The following is a 7,736-nucleotide window of genomic DNA, read 5'->3' as shown; positions in this document are numbered from 1 at the left end:
CAAGTGTGTCTTTGGTGTTCCGGCAGGCAAGTTATTGGGTTTCCTGGTGTCTAACAGAGGAATCGAGGCTAACCCGGAGAAGATTACGGCTATTACATCCCTAGCTAAACCAAAATGTATCAACGATGTTCAGCGTTTGGCGGGCCGGATCGCTGCACTAAGCCGGTTTATCAGCCGCCTCGGAGAGAAGGCCATTCCTTTGTACCAAATGCTGAGGAAGACAGACCATTTCATTTGGAGTCCGGCTGCTGATGAAGCATTTGAGGACCTGAAGCGGCAGTTAGCCAATCCGCCTGTTCTTGCAGCTCCGGTCGACAAGGAGCCACTATTATTATACGTAGCGGCCAATGCTCGGGCAGTTAGCGTGGCTATTGTGGTGGAACGCAAAGAGGCAGGCAAGGAATATCCGGTTCAGCGGCCGGTTTATTAATATCAGCGAGGTGCTTATTGAATCCAAGCAAAGGTATCCGCATTGGCAGAAGCTGGTCTGTGGTGTTTTTATGTCCAGTCGGAAGTTGAAGCAGTATTTTCAAGGGCACCCCATCACAGTGGTCAGTTCAGCTCCCTTGGGTGATATTATACAGAACCGGGAGGCGACTGGCCGGATTGCCAAGTGGGCTATAGAGCTTGGGCCACACGGACTGAAGTACGTGCCTCGGACGGCAGTGAAGTCTCAAGCATTTGTTGATTTCATCAATGACTAGACGGAGTTACAAGCACCAGAGGAGAAGCCGGATCACACATATTGGACTATTCATTTTGACGGATCCAGGCAATTGGAAGGCTCGGGGGCTGGAGTCGTATTAACTTCCCCACGAGGTGATAAGTTTTGTTATGTTCTCCGCTTAATGTTCCCTTGTACTAATAATGCAGCTGAGTACGAAGCCTTTCTCCATGGTCTCCGGATGGCTAATGAGATGAATTTAAGCCGGGTTAAGTGCTTTGGTGACTCGGACCTAGTGGCTCAACAGGTGTCTGGCACTTGGGATTCTAAGGACCCGCTCATGGCTGCATATCATCGGGAAGTGGATAATATTGCAGGTTGTTTCAAGGGTTATCAAGTGGATCATGTGGACCGTCGGAAGAATGAAGCGGCGGATGCTTTAAGCCGGTTGGGCTCTCAGCGTAAACCGGTCCCGCCTAACGTCTTTTTGGACGTGTTGCACAACCCGTCAGTCAAGCTCCCAGGTGAGGTGGATTTGGCTATCCCTGATCCGGAGGCTCAATTGGTGGCAGCCCTGCATGTTATTCCGTTGGACAGTTCCTTATCTTGCGTACATGAACCGGGGGGAGTTACCAGAGGATGAGATTCTGGCCAGGCAGATAGTCCGGCGATCCAAGTCTATGACAATTGTCAATGGTGAATTACATCATTGCAGTGTATCAGGGGCGTTTCAACGTTGTGTTTCTCCTGAGGAAGGCTGTGAAATCTTAAGAGAAATCCATGAAGGGGATTGTGGACACCACGCCGGTTCAAAGTCTCTGGTGGCAAAGGTGTTTCGTCACGGGTTCTACTGGTTGACAGCGCATGCTGACGCGGAGGACTTGGTTAAACGGTGTGATGGATGTCAGAAATTTTCAAGGCGTGCTCATGTGCCGGCTCAAGAATTGAGGATGATCCCAATAACATGGCCGTTTGCAACTTGGGGGCTGGATATGGTTGGGCCTTTTAAAAGATCCAAGGATAAGAAAACCCACCTTTTGGTGGCAGTTGACAAATTTACCAAGTGGGTTGAAGCGGAGCCTGTCAGCAAGTGTGATGCAGCAACAGCGGTGCAGTTCATCAAGAAGGTGATTTTCCGGTTTGGTTTTCCACACAGTATCATTACTGACAACGGTACCAATTTATCCAAGGGCGCTATGAAGGAGTTCTGTGAACGTGAGCACATCTGACTTGACATGTCGTCAGTGGCACACCCCCAGTCCAATGGACAGGCAGAACGAGCTAATCAGGAAATCTTGCGAGGCATCAAACCCCGGCTTATGGTCCCATTGCAAAGAACACCAGGATGTTGGGTTGAAGAGCTACCATCTGTATTATGGAGTATCAATACTACGCCAAACCGGTCCACAGGATACACGCCATTTTTCATGGTCTATGGAGCAGAGGCAGTTCTCCCTAGTGACATCCGGCACGATTCGCCTCGTGTGGCAGCTTATGTTGAAGCAGACAATGAGACAGCACGGCAAGACGCTTTGGACCTATTGGACGAGGAGCGTGATATAGCGGCTGCCCGTTCGGCGATTTACCAGCAAGATCTTCGTCGCTATCACAGTCGCCAGGTTAGAACCAGAACTTTTCAAGAAGTAGATTTGGTGCTTCGACTCATCCAAGATCAAACGGATATGCACAAGTTATCCCCACCTTGGGAGGGACCTTTCGTGGTCAGCAAGAATTTGCACAACGGGTCGTACTATCTGATTGATATTCGAGGGCATCAAGACTCACGTACATCAGAGGAGGAGACCAACAGGCCGTGGAATATAGCTCATCTTCGGCCTTACTATACTTGAGCCATCGGCTCTATCTATGTACATATCATGACAATGTATATATTATCTTTGATATATCAAACCGGAGCCTCATCTAAAGCGGGGTATCTGTCTTTCTCATCATGCGAGGTTACACGGAGTGGTTCTGTTTAAAGCGGCCTCCGGTTTACCCCTTGACATTTGTTTTTTATATATCACTGGGGGCCTTGGTCGTGTCCGAACCAACGAACACCCTTTGATAGGCGACAGCCACCAGATCATTTGGGGACATGGTCAAGTCTGAACCAGTCACGCCTCTTGGTCGGCCTAAGGCCGCAAAATCACTTGGGGGCATGGTCGAACCCGAACCATTGCCACGCCTCTTAATCTGCCATATATGCCACGAATCATTTGGGGACCTGGCTGACTCGAATCATTGTCACTCCTATTGGGGGCCTTGATCCTGTCCGACCATGGCAATACCATCTGATCAGCTCAGTATAGCATATTTTTGCAAATGGTTTTTTATCATTGCCTTTGCTTCCATGTTATTTTCATGGTTTGTTTTTTCTTTGCTTTTGTCGGATTTCTTTTATGTCGACAAACCCCTTTTTTCCGATTCAGCCGATGGATTTGATTCCCCTTTAATCCGGAGGAGTATGCCCGGTTTACCTTTTTCCTGTTAATATCATGGAGTAACAAGGGGGTTCGTATTGATTCAGTACGATTTATACGGGAGCTATTTTCTCCCACCTTTTTTATTTCGACGGTAATGGTTTATAAAACCGCCGCTTCAGGCTTGGCTAAGCCAGCTTCATACCCAAACATGGCAGGTATTTATGTATCATATATTTGTTATATTACTGATACACATATCAGGATCATAAACCGGCTGGTGGTATAACCACCACCGAAGTTCAAATTTTTCTGATTGCAGGAAATATGAATTGGAGTTCTTCAAATGAAAGCTTCAGTACTTATGCACGAAGGCATATTCCAGTTAGAAGCATTAACTATCCTATTACAGGGCAACACGGTACCCAAATAAGATCATTGTTCTTTTCGGAAGGTATTACAAACAGCTCTCCAAACCGGCTTCTGGTTCAAGCCTGCTCCTCATCCTCCGCCACTTCAGCTTCCTCGTCTCTACCCATTGGCTGGAAATCAATAGTGGTCCAGTCGATTCCCATTAAAGCTTGGAAAACAGCTTCTTCATGGATCAGGGAAGACGGTTCAATATCAGGGGCATAAGTGTGCTTACGGATTGGAGGGATCAGATTCTCCGCTTCAACAGTTGGGGCAGGCACTCGCTTGTTTTGCTCGTTATATTGCGCTTGATAATGCGTCAAATCTGCCTCTTCAGCTAGCTGGCAAGCCAGAGGGTGCACTACACGGTTTATTGCCCTTAAATCCTCTTCATTGAATTTAGAGCCATCTTCTTTCAGGCTGGGATAGCCTTGAGCTGCTTCCACAGGATCAAAATCTGGTACACATGCCTTTGCCCAGATTAAGGCATTGATGGCTCCGGTTCGGGCAGCGGATTTTTTCAGCTCTTCAATCTGGGCTGGAAGCATTGACAACTTGCTAAGAGTGTCCTGGATTAAAGAGGGTGCCGGGTTGTTGTGAGAAGCTGTGGTGATGATCCGTTGGGCTCCGGTATATAATTGTTCCACCGAGGTGTAGGCAGCTTTTAATTTCTTCCGCACATCATTTCCTAAGTGCCCAATACGTGTGCCTACAACAAGGTTGGAATGGTCTCAAACCGGATTTACGCTACAGCAGGTTCAAATTATCACAGAAGTTACAAGGAGCTTACCAAAGATTGCAGCAGTCATGGAGTGTATTTGCCGCTGTACGGCTGTCAGTTCATCCACCACCGGTTTAAGGGCAGCTTCAGCATTTTCCGCTCTTTTGGTTAAACCGGCCTTCTCAGTGGCCCAGTCAGCCTGCTCTTTCTTGAAGCCTTCTTTCAGCCGTTCAGCAGTGCTCAAAGAGCTGGTTAATTCTTGCTTTGCCTTATCTGTTTCAGCCTGCTGGGTTTTCAAGGCCTCTTGCAAATCGGCAACACGGTCCTCCTTGATTTTCACCTCAGCCTGCACACAGACAGCGTTTAAGCTTTGCACAGGCGATCCAAGGAGTTGAAGTATCAACCACATAACAAAGTTATATGCCTGATACTTGGGGGCTAATGCACCTTCAATTTTTATATATTACTCGATCACAAAGTCCCAAGCTCAACACAAGTATTCAACTTGGCACTTGGGGGCTAATGGCTATTTGATCAAGTTATGTTCTACGGACAGTTCTCTATTGGAGCCCTGGTTTACTTATGTTAAGTTAGACCGGTTCTTGCAGACTATACCGATCGGTTTCAAGAATGTTCAGGATCAAGTCCCGGTTTGACCAACGTTACAAACCGCCCCTTGGGGGCTAGAAGGATGGAGGTAATGGCAGCAAGGAAAAAAAGTAAGTTACCTCAAATTTATCCCTCATCATTTTGACCAGGCCAGCTTCACAGTCACGGCTAGTGTAAAGCCGGTTTAAATAGCCGGAGTGAAGATCTTGGGCACTCAGAGCAGCATATGTCTCTAGTTCACCATCCCATTTTCCTTTGTTCAAAGCGGAAAAATCCTCTTTGATGGTATGCTTGGTAAGGGTGACAGGATTCCCGGGTTCAGAGCGGCCCACACCGGTAATCACAACATCATCATCTTTGGACTCGCCAGTTTGTGTTGGTGCGGCCGTTTGGTCAGCAGGAATGTGGGATTTCTCAATCTGGATGGAGCTGGCAGGCGGATCGGCAGAGGCTGGAGTATTAACAAGCCCTTCTTCGGGAATAACGTCATCTTGCAAAGGAGGATCATTGGGGATATCTTCAGAAGTAAACATTTCACGATCCGGCGCTTGGTCATGTTCTGGGGCTACATCTTCTTCAGCCGCTTTATCCAGGCGGGCCTTCTTGCTTGGTTTCGGTTTAGCCCTGAAAGAAAAACAAAAAGTCAAGGAAAAGCATAAGCCATTATGCGGTATACTGGAAGTATAGGTTCAGTTTAACTTACCCAGCAACTGTTTTCAAAGGTGGTAGCTGAGTGGCTGACGATTCACCAGACGATGAATGAGAAGTGACCTGATAATCTGAGTCGGATGGATTAAGAGGTTGACGGAAGAAACCCGCTTTACGATTTAAATCAATAAAAAGGTCGGAGACCTCGGAGCGGCGTTTTCGAACCGGACTGTTTGGTAAACCGGCAGAGGTAACTACCTGGCCACTGTGCCGGGTTGTGCGGCGAGCTTCGTGTTGCTGGGTCTTCATAAGAAATTGGGAATCCAGATAAGCAAGAGGGTGAGAAAATTTAACTTTCCAGTTTGCCCGGTGAAATTTTGGCAAAGGCAAGATTTCTGAATCGGAAGAGAGAATGGTTACCTCAACGAAACCCGCATTGCTGGCTTCAGCGTCATCCTGACAAGCATTATCATCAATAAGGCGTGTAAAAAGCAAGCCAAGTGAATCAAGTTCTACCTCAAGATCCGGATTACCCACATCATCATCAATGGCTGGGTCAGATGAAGAGGTGGTTTTTCTCTTATGAGCTGGTTTCTTGATAACCTTGGTCTTGGGCCGGGTTGGCCGTCCTGCCTTCTCTGTTTTGTCTTGAGGAAGTTTCTTGCTCCAAAACGGATTATCGCCCTGGATCAGCAGTAATTAAATGTTAAACATATAAAACAGTAACCGGTTCAACAATAGAGCAATTAAAATATTACCGCTGGCGATTTGTTGGTGGTGCAGTAACGAGGCAGACCGGTTTGAGCACAGAGGTGCTCCGGTTCATTCAGCATCTTTTTCACAGATTATGTGACTTCGTCATCAGGGAGTTGGATTTTAGTGTGTCGGAGTGGGTCATCGACACTATCAGTATACTTGCACATCAAATTGGGGCACCGGCTTAGAGGCAAAATGCTCCATGATATCCAGCAGCGTGCAAGGTCTATTCCTGTTAAACCATTGGCCATGAAGACCCGGAGCTTGGACAGTTGAGGAGCATATTTAATTCTCTCCTTGGCGCTTAGCCTTTGTGGAAAAGGGTGAGTGTTGCTGAGCCGTTCCGGACGGAAGCCAGGCAAGGGATTTTCATTGTCAGGGGAGGTATCCTTGCAATAAAACCAAGTTGTGTTCCACTCTTTGGGGTGAGTATGGAGTTTGACGTGGGGATAGGTGATTTCTTTCCTTTTCTGAATGGCCATACCGCCCAGTTCGGTATTAGGGCCGTCAGTGAATTCAGTACGGCGGTTCAGATGAAAGAGATCTCTAAATAACTCGACTGAAGGCTCCTCTTGAAGGTATGCCTCAGAAAGTACTTGAAAGTGACATAGATTGGTGACGGAGTTGGGGCCAATATCCTGTGGACGGAGTTGAAAGTTGGCTAACACATCCCGATAAAATTTAGAGTCGGGCGGTTTGAAGCCCCGGGCCATATGATCTGCGAAGACCACGACCTCTCCTTCCTGGGGCGTAGGAGGACATTCATCTCCAGGAACCCTCCAGTGGATCGTATCTTTACTATCCAAAGCGCCGATCAGGACTAGATCGTCCAACTGTGATTCTGTGACGTGAGAGGGAACCCAGTTGCACTCATACACTTGTTTTGCCATGACGAGATCTACAAGAAATAGGTAATCCAGTTCAAGGACATGCCGGATAAAAAAAGGTGTTAATCTAACTACGATAAACCGGCGGTCGTACCTATAAACCGGTTTTCTACAATGCGGCGTCAAATGGATTCTGGCGGTTCAACCAGGGGACTAATGATAGATACCGGTTTAGCAGTTTTTTCTATGGTAAAGTTAAACCGCCTGATCTAGGCTTCGGAAGCAATTGAAGCTATGGATAATTGTGTATGCAGAAACAAGTTTCACAAAATCGAGTTACAGCCGCGGATCTACAGCAAGCTCACAAAACATGAAATATTTCGAAGAGTAAGGCGGAAACAGAAGTGAACCATTGAGCGGATATGTGCGGGAGATCTATGCGATTAGATGAGAAGTTGCAAGCGGATGCTTAGGGATCGCTACTGAACACAGCAAGAGTTCGCGGATTCATTCAAGATCAGAGAACAGATATGAGGGCGTGATGAATACAGCACGAACACGGAACCCTAAGAACGGATCTAGGTTAAGAAGAGGAGAAAGCTTACCGGGAACGGAGAAGATGCGGGAAGGTGCCGCGATACTCTGGTACGTTCAGGTTGATGCAGCGGCCTGAGGCG

This window comes from Triticum dicoccoides, chromosome 2A (genome assembly GCF_002162155.2).
Source record: "Triticum dicoccoides isolate Atlit2015 ecotype Zavitan chromosome 2A, WEW_v2.0, whole genome shotgun sequence".
Taxonomy (NCBI): domain Eukaryota; kingdom Viridiplantae; phylum Streptophyta; class Magnoliopsida; order Poales; family Poaceae; genus Triticum; species Triticum dicoccoides.
The sequence above is the reverse complement of the archived record's forward strand: the minus strand, read 5'-3'. Positions refer to the sequence as shown.